The sequence below is a fragment of the Protopterus annectens genome, chromosome 7.part0, assembly GCF_019279795.1.
Source record: "Protopterus annectens isolate FY-2018-M chromosome 7.part0, PAN1.0, whole genome shotgun sequence".
Lineage (NCBI taxonomy): Eukaryota > Metazoa > Chordata > Ceratodontiformes > Protopteridae > Protopterus > Protopterus annectens.
In genome coordinates this window covers 1746604565-1746624974 of record NC_056739.1, presented here as the reverse complement: position 1 = coordinate 1746624974, position 20410 = coordinate 1746604565, and the positions used below count along the sequence as shown (strand labels likewise).

At 39.1% G+C, this 20410-nt stretch overlaps 1 protein-coding gene across 1 annotated transcript in view; it reads left to right on the top strand.

Annotated features, from left to right (window-relative positions):
• Positions 1-20410, top strand: part of SEMA4B (semaphorin 4B) — a 1355182-nt gene that overhangs the window by 229146 nt on the left and 1105626 nt on the right. Inside the window, exon 2 of the mRNA XM_044078286.1 lies at positions 3672-3747. The gene's annotated coding sequence lies outside the window, so the exon portion shown is untranslated. The remainder of the gene's footprint in view (positions 1-3671; positions 3748-20410) is intronic.

The following is a 20410-nucleotide window of genomic DNA, read 5'->3' as shown; positions in this document are numbered from 1 at the left end:
ATTTTATTTGAATTCCATTCCTTGTGATTCCACAATGTATGATATTGGCTCTTGACACAAACTTTTCACAAATCCAATGCAATCAAAACTTTTTGACATCTGCATCCTCACTATTTCCCCTTTTTTAATGAACTGAGTGTTTTTCTGGTTTTATCATAGTAAGACTTCTGGGACAAACACTTTTCCAATAGTTGGGCTTTACTGCTTTATTGTTCTTAGCACATGTGGAATCAATAAATTAGTACTGATTGGTAGTGTGGTTCTGGTTTGTCTTCACATAAGTCTCTGGGCAGGTGAACCAAGGCGTTTATCACGAGGAATGTTTCTGAGATTTAACAAGTTTAGAAAAACATTGGTATTGTCATGTCTGGGTTTCTCTAACAGTTGTTTTGCACTTTGAACTGCATGTTCAGCCAAGCCATTTTACTGAGGGTATTCAGGACTACTTGTAATATGAACAAAGTCCCACTCTTCTGTAAATCTCTTGAAATGCTGACTTGTGAGATGTGCACCATTGTCAGAAATAACTCTGTGTGGACTGCAATGGACAGAAAAATGTCACTTCACCTTAGTAATGACAGTACTGGAAGTTAGGTTGGGAAACAGGTCAATCTCAAACCAATTTGAGTAAGAGTCTACTAACACCAAATAATGTTGACCATTCTACTCAAAGATATCTGTGGCTACCATCGACTAAGGTGCTTCAGGAAACTGGCTAAACTGAAATGGTTCTTTTTATTGATGTGACATTGTACTATTACATACTGAACAAGATGAAAGTACTTTCTCAATATCTCTTAACATAGAAGGCGAAAATGCTAGACCTCTCGCCCTTCTTTTGGTAGAATCAGTTCCTGGGTGGCCACAATACAAGAGCTGAATGTATTCTTGTTGCAAGGACTTTGGAACAATCACTTTAGGACCTTTCAAGATGATACCATTGTCTGACAAAATCTCCTCTCTGTATAGAAAATATGATTGCACTTCTACCGGTAAACAAGATTGCTTTGAAGGCCATCCTCCATTGATAAAGAGGTTGAGCTTCTGGAGAATCAGATCGGAAGCTGTGTGAGTTCTGAGCTCATCGAGATGTGTGTTAGAAAAATGTCTCACTTCCATGACCTCAAAATCAAGTTGCTCATCATTATGCTGTTCTGTGTTTTTTTCTGGGCTATCTGGATAAAGTATTAGCAAGATAAAGAAGATTGCATTTTATATAGACAAGACTGAAATTATACTTCTGCAATTTGAGCATCATGCTTTGCAGTCTGGCAGGAGCTTTCTCAAAATAGTAACTAATGACTGGTGATCAGTTTTGATCTGGATAGGTCAACCATAAATATAGTCATGAAACTTTGAACATGCAAACACAATTGCTAAGAGCTCTTCCTCAGTCTGGGCATATTGCATTTCAGTCTGGATAAGAATTCTCGATGCATAGACTTCTGGTCTACCCTCTTGAAGAATGACTGCATCTAGACCAAATTTAGAAGCCTCACAGGAAAGAGTAACTGGTTTGTAAACATCTTTGTAGCTGAGAGTTGGTGGGTTGGCAACTTTCTGTTTTAGGACATCACATACTCTTTGGTGCTGTTCTGATCATGACCAAATTACATCTTTGCATGTCAGCTCTCTGAGCAGTGCTGAAAGTTGGCTTAAATCTGGAATGAACGTGCCTAGATAGTTAACCATGCCAAGAAAACATTGTAGGGCTTGGACATTGTCTGGAGCTGGCATCTCGAGAATTGCTGTTTGTTTTGAAGGATCTTGTCTTAAGCCTGAACTGGTAAACAAGTGACCAACATAAGTAACTTCTCATAGCCTTAATTTGCATTTCCTGAGGATTCAGCTTAGGATTCACTTCACATGCTCTTTCCAGAACGTTCTTGAGGTTTCTATCATGTTCGACTTCTCCATTGCCTCCTACTAGAATATCATCTACTATAATAGCACAGGGATAGCCTGAAAAAATTTGCTCCATCACACGCTGAAAGACTTCACAGGCAGAATTTATCCCAAATGGCATTCTCAGAAATTGGTATCTTCCAAATGGTGTACCGAATGTGGTTAACAATGAAGATTTATGGTCAAGCACAATTTGCTAAAATGAACTCTTTGCATCTATAGTAAGACAGAAATCATCTCATCTCTCAATTCACCAAATCTGCATGTTTTAGCCTTATTTCTCAAGTCAGTTATATATGCTGCAGAAGTTTCACCAGGCTTTCGATCCCTTGTGTAAAATAAGTGCCTTTCCCTTGTAATATTTGTGTAAAATAAGTGCCTTTCCCTTGTAATATTCTTTTGGGGGTTGCACATTTCTGTAAATTTACATTTTAAGCATTCAGGGTCTTTCCCTGTTTCAGCTGGCAGCATTATATGGTGGTCTTACCCCTCCCCTGCAAACACAGTAGGTGCATACACAAATGAACGTTCTTTTTCAATGGCCTCTGCACCAGCTAAATTAAGCAGAATAAATGCCTTTGTATGTGTGTCTTTGTCAGAAAAAGCAGCCTGTATGAAAATATCATATTCCTGCTCAAACGCTCTCCAATTTTCTGCAATAATGTTATCAAACACAAGTGGTGTGGTTCTGTGAAATCCTTCTGCCATGCCCACAAATTATAGTAAATCACAATGTAAAATGGCCCTCTTAATTATGTACTAACATTCACACACACCAGGTACTTGTAATAATAATCAAATGCACAATAAACTCTTCGAAGACTGTACTCTGTGAAATATGCCTTGAAATAACTTTACTGTGTGAAATATGCTTTGAAACAACTTTACTTTGTGAAATAACTGCACTGTAGTAGTGCAGGCCCTTGCAAACACTCTACACACTTTGGATACTTTGAATAGCTTTAGTTAATACAAAAAAGTAGTACATAGTGAAAAAATATGGTAATTTTCCCTTTTTTGTACATTTTATTATGCAATTTGGATATTGTTTCAAACATTCTTGTAATTGTTTTGAATATGTTTATCAATATGTTGCAGTTTTCGACATTTCATTTAATAAGAAATTTGTTTTGAGTGTTCTGAGTGCTTTGTTTTATATTTATAGCAAAATAAATCATTTAAGCAAGTTTTAGTACCTGGAATTCATTTCTAACCTGTTCTGCAAGTCATTTGAGCAGTTAGGATAATCCATTCCTATATATTCCTACAACTTTAACCAGTTGCCTCATGGCTGGTAACTCTGGATACCATTCTGACAGCATGTCACTCTTCTTGTGCACATTAATAAGACGTTAAGGCTTGGGTGTTCATTTAAGTAGTTTATTGTATGCAAATACATCAGGATGGATAGCAGGAACATTAAACTTAAATGGATTATCTAACTAACCGACTGACTACATACTTGCATGCTCTCAGTTTCCATGGGTAACATTGTCAGGAGCTTATGCTTCTCCTGAATTTCACTAGGATGCCTTGATTGCCTGTAAAAGAGCTCTGTGTACAGGTAAGATGGTACACAAATGAGACATGCATTTTTACCTTTTTAGTATTATGGCACTAATTATTATTTGACACTAGAATGCTGCATAATACATGACAACAGAATTAAAATCCTCTGCTCTCATTACTAAAGCAAGGACACTACTGAAGATTTAGAATTGTTGCAGCAGTACCTTAGAGTAAAAGATTTATTCTTTCTCTTGTAGGCTGTCTGGCTGGAAATCTGTTATCAGCATTCAATGAAGGCATGTAAGCTCAGCAGTATATCAATGGGTTTACCTGGTAAGTGTTTGCTCTTTGATGGGGTTTAGAGGGTTTAAATGTGCAGATTCTAAAATTCTCCATATCTAAAGGTAAAATGCATAAAGCAATAAACATCACTTTTGTATTTCATTACTTTTTAAAAATATAGTCAGTTTGTTGATCAGGCAGTGTCAGCAGACTTACCATAGGTGTCCATCTTCAAAGGATACATGGAATCAAATGGCTTGCTTACGACTATAGAGATCGCAAACAATAGCTGATGGAATTAAAACTCTCGTCTCCAGCTTTTTGGTCTGCATCCTAACCATTATGTTGTGTTGTCTTTGAGCAGTTTGACAGAAGGTTGGGACTGCCGTTCTCCTCTTCTTGTTTTTATATGTTCTTATTTTTTCCATCCATTTTCTAAACTGCTTGCCCTGATGAGGATCAAGATGGCAGCAAGCTGAGCAGGATATACATACTCCTCTGTCTCCAGCAACAGCCTCAAACTTTCTCTGCCAGATCCCCAAGCATTCCCAGGAGGGGTAACAGTTGTAATCCCTCCAATGTGTCCAAGGACTGTCTGTATGCTTTTTTGGACTGATTGTTCTATACTTTATGAAGAATTTCTAAATAAAATGTGTAAAGAACATTATAATTGATGCACAGTAACATTATTTAGGTTTTTTGTACTGTCTAAAGAGTGCAGCAGCTGTCTAAACATTTTTCAAAAAGAAATGTAGGTAAATAAACAGTTTAACAAATGAATGTGATGGGCTGGTGCTCCGTTCAAGGTTAGTTATTCGGCCTTGTGCCAGACAGTGTCATTTTAAGCTTAGCCAGTTTCCCTTTTGGTGTTTGAATTAACCTATCCTATTTGTTATTAGATGGTCAATAGTTCTATATTATTGAGAATAATTGATGTCATACTATAAATAATATGAAAGACCCATACAAGGGATAAATCATTTAGGAGCTGCTTCTGTCCATTAGTTGTACAGGGGCAGTCATGGGGGTAAATTTTCTATTACCTAACCACAGATCCAAGTTATGCTTGAATACGGACAGGGATGAGCTTCATTTTACATGGATGAGAAGTTTGTTCCAGAGCAGTAGTATCCTCTGCACAATATACTGTAACTGTCCCTCATTTCCGTCTATAATTCTAGCACCAGTTATTTGTTTGGGACAAACTTTCCTGTAGGATAGCTAAGTCATTTGGAGATTAAGTAACTGCTCCTAGCTTACAGTTATCTGCAAACTTAGTCACCCAGAGACCTTTGATATTGGCTTTTACTTCAGAGAAGTAGATGCCAAACCAGAGAGATCCCGGCACAAAACCCTGGGAAATCCACTGGTGACTGTTTTTTTTTTTTTTTTTGTGGAGGTAGCTTCACCTATTTTGATCTCTTGCAGTATAAAAATTGGGTTTGGGTGATTTGGACTAATGTTGCCAAAAATGTACATGGGAATTTGCTGGTGATAATTGGGTTGAGGACCCAGCCTACTCTGATTTACACCAGGGACCATGCTAATGGTTGGAGGGGTATATGTGCCCCTATTGGAAAGTGTGTGCCTGCCATAAAGCCCAGCAGCCCAAGGTAAGTAAGCTACTGGCCAGCAATTTTCCAGTTTCCCAGCTTGAATTACCTGGGATTGCTCTGTTGAGCAAAAACTGGAAAAAAAAACAATCAGCTTGCCAAACATGGACTAAGGATTGCTAGATTCAGTATAGGTTTAGTGAAAGGGTGCAGCTTGGAAGGGGATGACATGATGGTAAGGAGGAGGTTGAACAGCCTCTGTATCCAAGAGACAAGCTGGAAGGGCAGTGCAGCAAAGCCACTCGGATTGCGATCCAGAGTCTACTATTCAGAGTGAGGACAAACTAGATATGGTTTAAGAATTGTGATGAGGTGGAGTCTTCAGAAGACAGTGAGGGATGTCATAAGAATTGGTGACAGACTCATGGCAATCAGCCTCAAGTGTAATGATATAGGGCAGTATTCATAATCTCAGCCTATGCCCCACAGTAGGGTTGTGAGTGAGGAAAGGAGTGTATTCAGACAGCTGCTGCAGGACCTAGTAGATAAAACAAGACAACATGAAATGGTGTTGATAACGAGTGACCTGAATGTACATATCACAAGAGACAGACAGGCAGACAGAAGATAATATGAGGACTGCCTGGGTCCACGTGCATATGACAACAGGAATAAAGAAGGAGAGGCTATTCTAGACTGCTATCTAACAAATGGATTGATGGGGGCTGACACTTGGTTCGGCAAGAGAGACAGTCACAAGGTCACATTCAGGAGTGGCCAACATGCAACTCGGGTAGACTTTACTCTAGTAAGGAATGGGTTTTGGGGTGGAATTAGTGATTGCAAAGTCATCCCCAGTGAAACAGTTGTCCCACAGTATAAGGGTGTATTTTTCTTTTAATACTGACCGATCACTGAATTCTTCTTGGTCGATCATTTAGACCTACCCAGAATCAAAGCATTTATTTAGGCCACTCCACATATTTTAACTTTATTTAAGGTCTACAAAGGTACTTTTTCTTTTCACATTGGACGATCATTGAATTCTTTTCAGGCAATCCACCAGACCTATGCTGATTCAAAGCATTTCTGAAGGTCCACTCCCCATTATTATTTAACTTTAAGTAAGTACAAAGGGTTGAACATCTATCTAATATAATCTCTTTTTTATGATTATTTGTATTTAACTGTTTCTAGATTGGTTATACAGCTGTAAATCAGGGCTCCTAATCTCAGAAACAGCTTTACTTTCTGCTGCAGTCCATGCTGCTAATCTCCTCTTTGTACATCTCTTGTTTAATATCCCTCCTCCTTGTAATCTTGTTTTGCTTCTCACACTATTTATTTGTTTGTTTGTTTGTTTGTATTTGTTTACTGGAAAAGTCTGAGTAGGTAATATCTATTTTCATCAGAGGTCTGGGGAGAAAAGCTCCATTTGTTTACATTGCATTATACTTGGTTCCATCTAAACAAAGAGTAGTTACATGTATGTTTACATTTATATGCATGCAATAGTTAAATGTATACATTCTAATATTTTACAGAAATAGAAGTTACTTAAGAGAAAGTTCATGTGCAACTTAATGGATTGCACAGGCAGCAGTTATGTATATATATTTTTTTCTCATTTCAGTGAGAGGTTGAGAGTATTCTGTTAAAAGAGAGTATTTGGAGAGTATTGTATGGTGAGCACTAAGTCTTAACCTGGTAATGAGCATGTGCAGAACCGGGATTGGTTAAGTTGGATTTTAAGCAGTGGTTTAAAACTATTCAGTTTCTCAGAGAGCTTTATTTGTGTGGGGATACTATTCGGGAGTTCAGCAATGTATTGGAAATAGAGCGAGTCTGCTGCAAAATTATTTGACTTATCTGTGAGTAGTAAGAATTTGTTAATAGAATGGAGGTCCCTTGCTGAATAGTAGGGCAGCCATATGTTTTTTAATGCAGGACATTTTTCTGGATAATGAGTTTGTATGCTGTAGTTAGTTGTGAATATGTTTGGTACTTGTGCATTTCAAGCTAGTTTAAATCCTTTAAGCTATGACGGTAGTAGATCCTATGAGAGAGATTGGTGGCAAATGTAGCTATTTTATTGTAGCAGGAGGAGAGTTATCCCTTTACAGACGGTTGGTTCTCTGACCTTAGAATTAAAGCATGCTTAGGTTTCAGGCCTTTCTCAAGATTTTCAGTTCTCCGGATTACCCTTCGGGTTATCCACTGTTTATAAAGTGTCTAGCTCCAGTGATAGCCTACTGCAGACTGCAGTGCATTCACATTTTCCTGTTATACACGACTTGCTTATCATTGCAGGGTCTTTTTGTATCTTATCAAGAGTCTCTCACCTGGATTAGAGATCTCCTGCACAGGCTGGGGTTTCAGGAGAATATCCAAAAGTCTTGTTCAATTTCTTCACTCAGGATCGTTTTCTTGGAGTCTGTCCTAGATTGCTCAGTTCAAAAAGCTTTTCTTCCTCAAGAAAAAAGTAAGTTTATATCTCTATCTATTTCTGAGTTTTCCACTCAAAGGCAAACATCTCAGCAAGAGAATTTCTCAAGATACTAGGTGTCATGGCATCTTTTATTTTCATAATTCTTCAAGTAAGACTCCACTTGAGAAAAACTGAACAGTACCTCAAATCAGTATAGTCCCAGCATTAACATCCTCTGACATTTGACATTTTAGATTCCAGTTTTAGTGTTTTATTTTTAGTGTTAGTTTAGTGTTTAGTGTGTTTTAGTGTTAGTTCTTTGGTGGAGAGACCAATTTTATCTGAAGCCAGGGTTCCTTTTTCACCTTTGAGCTCCAGCACTGTCTGTATCAAAAAATGGCTCAGACTTTCTTGGAGAGCAGTGTCTAAGGGAATAGAAGTACATGGTCTTTGGAGCAGAAAAGCAGACAAAAACACATACATGTAAAATAAATCCTTGCAGTCATAAATGCTCTCAACTCTGTCAATCATTTATAGTCTCCAGGATCATTTGCAAGTGGTTACAGACATTACAATGATATATATTGTCAAAGAGGTGAACCAGACCCTACCTCCTGTGCAGACTGACCATGGTAGCCTGGGATACAGCTTTTCAGCATAATCTCAGTCAACAGACATCTTACATAATATCAGAAAAAAAATTTGTGGCAGACAAGCTGAGCAGGACCAGGACAGACCTTTATAAATGAAAACCAAACAAATGGATCTTCATCCCGGAAATGATCCAGCTGTGGGGAATATCTCATATAAATCTTTTTTCTTTCAGTCACAACAATCCTTTGGCAAATGTCTGCTTCAGAAATCCTTGCAAAAAGGCCTGGAAAACAGATATCTTTTTTTCTTCGAAGACTCTCCAAAGATTATTGTGTTGACTCCCTTCTGGCCCAGGCAACAGTTGTCCTCCCTTCTTTTAGAAATGGCCAATGGTAATTACCACAGGCTTTCTCACAGACTGGACCTACTCACAAAAAACAGGCTGAGTTTGATGCATCCAAACACCAAACAACTGCAAATAGCAAATACCTTTTAGGCACCTATTTTCTGAGGACATGAAGCAGGTATTAAAGGAGGCAAGAAAACCTGAGACTAGAAAATCATGTATTAGCAAATAGAAAAGATTTCCTAGTCAATTAGTGTCAGGACAAGAACCAGGACCCTTTTCAGGCAAGTGTTTCTCTGGTTCTACATTATCTGTGTGAGTTCTTACCCTTTGGCCTGTCTTACTCCTTCATAAAGGTACATCTGATAGCCATTTCAATGTGTCTGCCCATGGATCTCCCTCGTTCAATGCACTCAGATGTAGCAATGTTTTTGAAAAGGGTGCTGCATACTAAGCCTCAAAGAAAACAGGTGGATCCTCCTTGGGAATCTTAATTTTGTCTGGAAAAACTAATTCTTGCTCTATTTGAACCAGCTCATCAGGCTAACCTGAGTTTCTTAAAATGGGAAACAATGTTACAGATTGCTATGACTTCTGAAAGAAGAGCATCAGAGTTACAAGCAGTTATGGTAGGTCAACATTATCTCATTTTCAATAAAGATGGGTTTCCTTAAAAACTAATCCTTTACATCTAAAGTGGTATCCGAATTTACTTTGAGCCAAGCTATCCATATCTCTGTCTTCTTTCCAAAACCAAAAAATGACGGGGAAAGGATACACCATACCTTGGATGTTTACAGATAACTCAGATATTATCTTGACAGAGCTAAAACTTTCAGGACTCTGATCAGTTTTCATTTCTCGTGGCTATTTGCAAATGGTTGTCATGCTATTGCCTTTTACTTGTACCCACCACAACAAGGCAATTCCAGGCAGGTTCAAGGCTCAGTCTACTTTGGCCTTGCCTTCATGTGCAGCTTTTTGGAAAGGGTTGGATTCTAGAAGCATTCTAGAAGAAGCAACTTGGTCTTCTGTACAAAGCACTACAAACTAGATCCCGTCTCCAGATCTAGGACAGGTTTTGCTAGGACCATTCTCCAGTGGCTCCTGGACCCTTATCTTTCCTCTTCCCAGTCACTTTAAGCTATGCTAATCTACCCATATCACTAAGGCTACTGCAGCAATGATCAGTATGATGAATATAGTACAGCTGTTTAAGAAAATTTACCATAACAGTAGATGTTCGATCACTGCTGCAGTATCCACTCTGTCTGAACTCCTCATTTTGTATGTTTTTTTTTTTTTTGCCAAGGTAAGGACCATTGTGTTTATTTTCCCAATGTTGATGGTGATGGGAGCAAATTGGCTGAAAGACCAAGAGAAGGTCTGATGACTGGCAGGGGGACAAAGAGTTGCCAAAAAAAGTGCATAAGGTGTATATGTGCATACTGACTGGACAAAACATTCAGTATGTCTATTGTAAATTCAGATGTATTGAAAGGAATGTGTGTGTCCACAAAAGAAAAACAAAATTATAGAAATCCCTACAGCTCTTCTTCTTTTCCTTTCGGCTGCTCCCATTAAGGGTCACCACAGCGGATCATCTGTTTCCATTTCTTTCTGTCCTCTGCATCTTGCTCTGTCACACCAATCATATGCATGTCCTCTCTCACCATATCCATAAATCTTATCTTAGACCCTCCTCTTTTCCTCTTACCTGGCATCTCCATCCTAAGTATCCTTTTCTCAATATACGCAGCATCCCTCCTCAGCACTTGTTCAAACCAATGCAATCTCAGCTCTCTGGATTTGTCTCCAAACCGTCCGACCTGACCTAACCCTCTAATACACTCATTTCTAATCCTGTCCATCCTCATCACCCCCATTGCAAATCTTAACATCTTTAACTCTGCCACTTCCAGCTCTCACTCCTGTCATTTCATCAGTGCCACCGTCTCCAACCCATATAACATAGCTGGTCTCACTGCCATCTTGTAAACCTTCTCTTTCGCTCTTACTGGTATCTCAATGTCACAAATCACTCCTGACACTCTTCTTCACCCATTCCAACTTGCCTGCACTTTCTTCACCTCTCTTCCACACTCACCATTACTCTGATTTGTTGATCCCAAGTAATTAAACTCATCCACCTTTGCCAGCTCTACTCCCTGCATTCTCACCATTCCTTTAGCCTCCATCTCATTCACACACATATATTCTGTTTTAGTCCTGCTGGCCTTCATTCTTCTCCTCTCTAAAGCATATCTGCACCTGGCCAGGGTCTCCTCAACCCGTTTTCTACTCTCACTGCAGATCACAATGTCATCCGCAAACATCATAGTCTACGGGGACTCCTGTCACATTTCATCTGTCAACCTATCCATCTCCATTTCAAATAAGAAAGGGCTCAAAGCTGATCCATGACATAATCCCACTTCCACCTTGAATTCATCCATCATTCCTACTGCAGACCTCACCACTGTCACACTGCCTTCGTGCATATCCTGTACCACTCTTACGTACTTATCTGCCACTCCTGACTTCCTCATACAATACCACAACTCCTCTCTAGGCACCCTGCCATATGCTTTCTCTAAGTCCACAAAGACACACTGCAACTCCTTCTGACCTTCTCTGTACTTCTTCATCAACACTCTCAGAGCAAACATCGCATCTGTAGTGCTCTCTTATGGCAGGAAATGGTACTGCTGCTCAATAATAATCACCTCCCTTCTTAACCTAGCTTCCACTACTCTTTTCCATAACTTCATGCTGTGGCTGATCAGTTTTATCCCTCTGTAGTTACTACAGCTCTGCACATCACCCTTATTCTTATAAATCGGTACTAGTACACTTCTTCTCCATTCCTCAGGCATCCTTTCACTTTCCAAGATTTGATTAAACAATCTGGTTAAAAACTGCACTGCTATCAATTCTAAACACCTCCATGTTTCCATAAATATGTTATCTGGACCAACAGCCTTTCCATGCTCCATCTTCTTCATAGCTCTCCTTACTTCCTCCTTGTTAATCATACACTTCCTGATTCACTATCCCCACATCATTCAACCTTCTCTCCCTCTCTCTCTCTCTCTCCCTCTCTCATTCTCTTCATTCATCAGTCCCTCAAGGTACTCTTTCCATCTGCTCAACACACTCTGCTCGCTTGTGAGCACATTTCCCTTGTTATCATTTATCACCCTGACCTGATGCACATCTTTCCCAGCTCAGTTCCTCTGTCTAGCCAATCAGTACAGGTCCTTTTCTCCCTCCTTAGTGTCCAACATTTTATACAACTCACCATACGCCTTATCCTTAACCTTCACCACCTCTCTTCTCACCATACTCTTCATCTCCTTGTACTCCTGTCGACATTCTTCATCTCTGACAATCCCAGTTCAACTTTGCCACCCTCTTCCTCTGTATACTCTCCTGTACTTCCTCATTCCACCACCTCTTTGTCCTCCTTCCTCTGTCCAGATGTCTCACCAAGCACCTTTCTAGTTGCCTCTATTAGCACCTCTGCTGTGGCTGCCCAGCTATCTGGTAACGCTTCACTGCCACCCAGTGCCTGTCTTAACTCTTCCCTGAACTCCACCTTACAGTCATCCTTTTTCAACTTCTACCATTTGATATTTGCCACTGCCCTCACTCTCCTCCTCTTCTTTATTGCTAGCATAATCCTACAAACCACCATCCTATGCTGCCTAACTATGCTTTCCCCTATCACCACTTTGCAGTCTCCAATCTCCTTCAGACTGTCCCTCCTGCATAGGATATAATCCACCTGTGTGCATCTTCCTCCACTCTTGTATATCACCCTGTGCTCCTCCCTCTTGTTAAAATACATATTCACCACAAACATGTCCATCCTTTTCACAAAATCCACTACTGTCTGACCATCTGCATTCATCTCCTTAACACCATACCTACAAATCACTTCCTGATCCCCTCTGTTCCCTTCACCAACATGCCCATTAAAATCCACTCCAATCACCACTCTCTCACCCTTGGGTCCACTCTCCACCACTTCATCCAACTTGCTCCAAAATTTTTCTTTCTCATCCATTGCACACCCAACTTGTGGAGCATATGCACTAACAACGTTCATCATCACACCATCAATTTCCAGCTTCAGTAACATCACTCTATCTAACACTTTTTTCACCTCCAAAACACTCTTGATGTACTGTTCCTTCAGGATAACTCCTACCCTATTTCTCCTCCCATCAAGACCATGGTAGAACAATTTGAACCCGCCTCTGAAACATCATTTGAGCATGTCAGCAATAAACGGTCTTCCTAGTGTAATTATTTAGACACATGCAAACTCCTGACTCCTGTATAAAATGGCAGAAACTGCATTATATATATGTACTGTGCAAGCATCGAGTCATACATGACTTATTCAAGCATAGTACATCAATAAGAAAAGAATGGGATTAAAGTCCATTCATACAGAACACCATTTAAAAAGGTAAGACATTTCTTCTTAAATAATGCCATTGTGTACAAGCAATAACTTCCATTCGAGAGTGGGTATTGCAGGATTTATCCATGAATGGCTTTGTGGGATCACAAGTGCAAATCCATACCGGAATATGATTTATTGCTAAATTACAGCAAATACTTGATGCTATGTGTTGTGACAACTAATTAAGCCTAGCCAATCTAACTTTACTAGTGCCCTACCTGTCTAGTTCTGGTGCTTCCAAAATTCTCACCTAGTTCTGATTTAATTCAATGCATCAGTTAGCAATAAATCTATTCTGCTAGGCTATTAAACCATCAAATCTGTTGGCAAACTGGATCACAACTGCCTAAGGATGAGAATCGGATAGAAGTTTAAACATGAGAAAGTATTTTTCAGCTAAACAAACAAAGAATACAATTTTTTGCACTTCTTGCCTGGTTAATGTAATTTTCTCACAGATTCAATTATTTGAGGCACTGAATAATGAAAATCCAATACCATGATTAAGTTACAGCAGGATAAAAGCAGCTCCTTGCTAAATGTGTATGCATAATAGATCTTTTCTGAACCTGATCATCCTCTTAATGCAGTACAGCAGTAGCAGCAATAATACAGTGTTATTTGTGTGGTCTACCTTTCAAGTGATATTTCTTTGAGATGGAGATTTGCATTTATGGCCACTTTAGTGACTGAGTACAAATCAGATGTCTGTGATCAAATGAATGAATGAATAAATAATACTTAAATAATAGCCAGAATAATATATTTCAGCTTGTTGCCATCGGAAGCTTGCATAATGTGCAACCCATTACAGCCCCTTCACACACACACACACACACACACACACACACACACGCACAGATGTACCCACCAGTTGCAGCCATCTTATCACTTTAAGGACTATGCATCATATGTCTGATTGGTATCAAGTGAATGAATAAATACATAACAAATCAAAGTCATTCCCAACCTCAACTTCTACAATGTATCTGGTGTCCTGACATTATCTGTAGACATACAAGTTAGAAAAATATATGTGAAGATCAGGATCATCTGTTTATGTTAATATCACAGATAAGCATTAAGATCTGTAGCTCTTGGTGCTTATCTGAAATAGTTACATGAGATAATACCCCACTCCCCAATAAAAAGTTGCAGCTCATGGATTGGAATACATTTTAGTGAAAAATCTGCAGGAACCAATGCAACCCTCTTTTCTGTTTCCCTAGGGGAACTGAATCACTTATGGAACAGTTTTGAAATGTATGTGTACAGGGGAAGAGGCTGACAGTGATGTCTCCAAGTAGGCTGCAGCACTTCTTCTCAGCAGTGGTGAGATTATGGTTGATTACCACTGCTGACTCAGTGGCAAGTTTTTGCTGTTTTTTGAAACATCAGCTTAGCAGTGGATGACCCTCATGAGAGAGATGCCTGGGGCCAATGCTCAATTTGTCCCTCCCTTTAATCCAACCCTGTATATTACCTATAATTAGTTAGTAAGTTACTTGATTAAGGAAGACATCTGCAAATAGTATCATCACTTGATTAAGGAGGTTTGCTATAAACAGTGTCTTGGCACCATAAGGGCATAGCACAGATGCTGGTTCTTAATGAGTTAACCATCACTATCATTATTCATCATATTTTTCTTTTATAGATCATTTGTAAACATTTTTCTGGATCCTTCCCTCATTATTGCTCTGTATCTGTATGATCTGAAGAAGTAATGTAGTATTAATGTATTTCTTTGCATTTCATTGTTTGCTATATGTGCTTCTGTATGCTGACTTCTTAGAATCAGCCCATGATATCATATATGTATGTGTGATCTGTGAAGTGTTGCAGTGCACTGTTTCCATTATAACTTTTTTCTTGCTAGTTTCTTGTAGTGTAATCTCAACTCTTGTGACATAGTTTTAATTCTTTCTACAGTTATAAGTAACGTCTGTAATATATAAACCAAATAATTCTTGAGTGATTTTCACATTTTGAAATTTTAGCCAGTCGTGCTAAAAAAAAAAAACAGAACTTGCATGCATATATTTAAGAAGAATCATTTATTTGAGTTAAAGTTAATTTCCCCAATGAATAATTTTGCCCAAACCAAAATGGTTAGTATTGGCATTAGTTTAAAATGTAGTTGGAGTGACCATGGGGTATGGGAAGCAGAATAATACCCAAATGAACCAGAGAATGACAGAGTAGGCTGGAGAATATATTATATGAACCCTTTTTTGTTTACTTTTAAATTAAGACAAACTGGAAGGTCAGATGCAGAGGGAAGGTTGATTTGCTTTGCACAGTTTCATTTAGTCCTGAATCAAGGCTTGAAGTACAAAGTTTACACAGTGTAAACTGAGGTTTGCTGTATGGCTGTCTGTATGCATCATAGTTAAAAGAGCTTGCACAAGCACTGAAATTATAGAATGGAGCTGATAGCAAATCAGCATAGTGTTATTGTTTGTGTGGATATGTATGCATTTGCATTGGTGCTGGTTTATGCTTGTGTGAGTGTTTATTTGTGCTTCTGTTTGTGTGTGTGTGTGTGTGTGTGTGTGTGTGTGTGTGTGTGTGTGTGTGTGTGTGTGTGTGTGTATGTGCACACACTTGCACATAAACATGTAAGCTGCGGTGGTAGCGGTAGCGTTGTTGCCTCACAGCAAGAGGTTCTCCTGTTCGATTCTCAGCTGGAGTGCCTTCTGTTTGGAGTCTGCATGTCCACCCTGCGGTCAAGTGGCCTCCAAAAGACATGCATGAATGGGCGTGCCTTCGCTGAAGGTTGGGAGTTGGGCTGGCAACACGGCACCATAAAAATCTACTGCCAATCATTAGCGGACCGGAGTTACACTGTGGCGACCCCCTAACCGGGAAAAGACAAACCTGCACATAAACATGTATATGAGCAAGTGAAAGAGAGGCAGAGACAAAGACAGTACTTCTGAGTAGATGCATTTCCTTTAGGAATATGTGCAAACCATTTGAGCTGGCACTAGAATAAGGGGAGAATCTTGAGCTGTAACAGTCAGCTGCAATGCAAGACTATGACTGGATTCTTAGAAATATAGAATATATTGTCCTACTATGTATAAAAATGCCAATGCAGACTAGGTGTCTGCTGCTGCTTCTTCTGTAAGAGAACTGTAAAATGCATTGATAATAAAGAGCAGAACAGCTTGCCTACATTTGAGTATCATTCCCTTATGATGTGATATGAATCTGAAGGTAATGAGTATGGCACTTGGTGACTAGCTATGAGCAATGTTTGCACATTGAACTGTTGCCAAATTTCACCACTCTGTTTGATGCTAAAGCTTAAAATCCTTAACCTTATTCAGCATTAGCTGTTTGGCATCAGAAAGGACTCTAGCTTGCTCATTAATTGATCAGGCTATTATTTCCAGTCTGTCTATTTTACTGTCTGGTGCATTAACTTCCTTTGCCATGTAGTTTAGTACAGTTTGAAGAAGTATTTACCTTAGGCTAAGAGTATTATGTGACATGTATTTATTTTATGTTCTGGTACCCCACCTCAAAGAAATTTCACCTGCATATCCCAGGATGGTAATACTGAAAATTAGAAGAGTAAGCACTGGCAAATAGGTTTTACAATTATTTAACTTGGACTATCAAGAGACAAGCTTAAAGCCAGTGTCAGTAGCATAAGAATACGACCAAGGTGACTTGAGTCCAGTTAGTGGCTTAATCACTTGGTGCAGGCAGGGAGGCTAGACATGCCTATCCTGGGGGAAAGTATACACTCAGGCACACTTCCTCAATTAGTCCCTGCTGGAAGCTGGGGAGGTGCAAGGAGTGCTGTTTACAATGGAAATAAGCTTTAATTGAGTTGCACGCAGGGGCATTGACTGACTGAACATGTATGGGGAATGGGGTGCTAGGCAGATAAACAAGAAAGATTTCCTTGTTACAAGTCTTACTGCTTTTTGGCAGACAAATTGAGGTCTAACCTCTCAGCTTCCCCCAAGGAAATACCATAAAATATAACTCTCCCTACAAATACTAGGGAACAGGTCCACTATGCTGTCTCTAAAGCCAAGACCACTGCATCAGTGGGCCCCAACAACATCCCAGGCTGCCATCTAAATAGCATAAAACATGACATATTAGGCAGTCTGGAATCACTATTTAACTGTAGCCTTCAAACAGGCTACATGCCTCACAAATGGAGAATAGCATCCATCATCCCTCTGCACAAGGATGGGCCTTCAATAGACCCTGGAAACTAAAGACCCATAAGTCTCACTAGTTTCATATGCAAACCCATCCAAAAAATTATCATGGAAATGATCACTAATGACATAGGAAACCTCCAGACACTCAACCCAACAAAGTTTGGTTTCATCAAGGGAAAGTCATGCCTAGTCAGCCTGGTGGACTGATTTGAGAAGATCACCAATGCAATGGGCAAGAGCATAATAGTTCTCACTTGACCTGGCCAAGGCATTTGACACAATAGTCTACTTGGGCACTGCTGGCAAACTCAAGGGGTTATGTATAACCCCTTATGTTACCTAGTGGATAGCCAGCTGGCTCACCGACAGGACCCAGGAAGTTAGAATTCGGGAGTCCACCTCTACAAATAAATCAGTCACCAGTAGTGTCCTTTTTTTAACATTATAACTTGTTGCTATTGGTTTATTTCTGTCAAGTGATTTTGACATTTAATATAAATAACAGTGTTTTTTATTTCTGTGAATTCTGATGAAGTATGAGCATTTAAGTCAGTGCAAGTGTTTGTTTGTTTATTTATTCTTTGAAAAGTAAAAGAGTGCTAAATCTTATTTTGAGCTGAACATTTTGTTTTGAGTGGGTCACTTATCATGACATTTGTTTTTTACAAGGTTCTGGCGTGGTTTGTCAAGTTGGCTGAATGTATCTTTGAATTTTGAAGTCTCTCAGTAATTGGTCCTGGGAACCACTCCTTTTTGGCTTCTCTGAAGTCAAGGCTAATGTCAAAGGCCTCTGTCTGGCCAAAATTAGGAGCAGTCATAGAATTCCCCATGGCCACTAATGTTCTCCAAGAAGGGCTGACATAGAAAAATAACTGGTGTCAAAGTCATGGACTAAATCTAAATGCCAAGAAATGCATTATAGTATCCATTGGGAAGTCAGCCTATCATACAGACAATACACCCCCAAGACTTGATTCAGTAGTCAGGGACTTGGGGACATACATAGACAGTAATTTAGCATTTGACCATTATATGTCTATGGTAGTGAGGAAATCATTCTATGTTGTACAACTTATAAATAAAGGTATGACATCCGGGTCAGAGAAGGTTATTGTTCCACTATATTGGCATTCATCGGACCTGTCATTGAATACAACACTCTCTTTGGTATATACCTAGCCAGGCATGCTCAATAATTGGAATGTCCACAGAGGTTCTATACTAAAAGAATACAGGGCATAAATAACATGTTCTATGCAGACAACCTCAAAGCCCTATCTCTGTATTCTGTTTCCTACATGCTGTTGTGGAGAGATATATGCCTGGTATAGAAGACATCATCAGTCCCCACTCTGATGGACCTTCTACAAGTCTGCAAAAAAAAAAAATCAGTACCAGAAATACCCATTCTAAAGACTTAAATCTTGCCTGTGATATAAATAGGATCTACTGGAGAGACAAGTATGCATCCCAGAGATTGCCCCTTCTCTGGAACAGGCTCCCTATCCATGTGAAGCAGAGTTCCTCCCTAACCCAATTCAATTGCAACTTGGACAATTGGATGGTGAATAGGAAATTAATCCTGGTTTGGTGCCTATGTCAATAATGGACACAGGCAGCCTGTAAATGGTTCATCTCCCAGGAATGTATCACATCCCAAACCCTTTCTTACCCTTACCAAGGGTGCCAGAACTTGTCAGATACTTGAGATGCATGGCTAGGTTTAAAAAGGCCACAGTGGTAACTAGCTTAGTGCACATCTATGGACCTGTGTACCTCAGTCTCCTTACAAGCCCTGAATATGACTTGGAATTAGTCCAGAGGTGATAAGAAGAGTTCAGCAGACTTGCTGGGTGAGGAGAGTTACTGGAAGTACCTGATATGAGGAGCCAAAAAGAGAGTGAAAAAAGGGAGAGAGAGAGAACAACAGACAAGCTTTCAGTCTTCACTTGGAGCTTTTTGAAGACTTCTGAACATATTGTTAAAAAGTCATGATCAGAATCAATCAGTACATTTTTTTAAAGATGCAGCTACCAAACCTTATGAAGATGATGTTCTTTATTTAGAACATATATCAGTGGAAAATATTTGTTCAAAACTGGCTGACATCCATAGTTGTACCTATATTGTCACCATAACTCTCTCAACATGCATTCATACAGTTAGTAGCATTTGTTCCTCACCTAAGAATCCTACACATCGAGCACTAACAAATCAAGACTATGAAAAAGAAATTAACAAAGAGGTTTAATCGGTGGACTATTTTTGTCCTGCTTGTATATTGCATATAAATACTTATACTGTATATTGCATTTATTTATATACCTGGGCTGTGTCTACAAATGGATTGTAGTGATTGGTGTACTACCCCAGTAAACAAATATATTTATGCTGATATTTCTTCTCTTTAGTAACATCTTCTAGATCTTTGTTTTAAACAAGAAACATCTTCATTCAATTTTCACTTATGACATAAGCAATCATATGTTTATATAAATAAAAACAAACTGCATTTACATGTTTTCAGTTGCAAACACTATACATCACAAATGATCTTCTGTACAGTCATTGTCAATTAAATATTACATAATTCATTCAATTCCTACCTTCCCCTTAAACCTCATTCCTCCTCCAAAACATTATTCTGCATGTATTGTCCCAAACATTCTTCTTTTTTTCTATGTAATTTGCTCCTACCCTTTTCTAAAGATCCCATTTCCAGTTTTTGTTTACCTCTGTTACTATATTCACTACTTCCAGAATGGTTGGTTTAGACTTTTATTTCCATGTTCTAGTAATTGCTTTTTTGGCAGCCACCAGAATTAAACTCAGTAAGGCTTTACTAAGTCCAGACAATTCCACTTATGTATCACATATCAAAAAACTATTACCTTAGTTAAACCAATTTGCTCACCAAATATTTCTGATAGTGTAGTCTGCAGGAAATTTATAAAGTTTGCCAACTCAATGCACTCCCAAAAATGTGTTCCTAATTACCTATTTCTTCCCCATCACACCTACATTTGCAATCAACCTGAGGAAAAATTCTTTGGAGTCTGCTTGAGGTATAAAAATGCCCATGCAAACACTTCCAAGCACAACTCCTAAATCTTGCAGACCTTGTTGCAT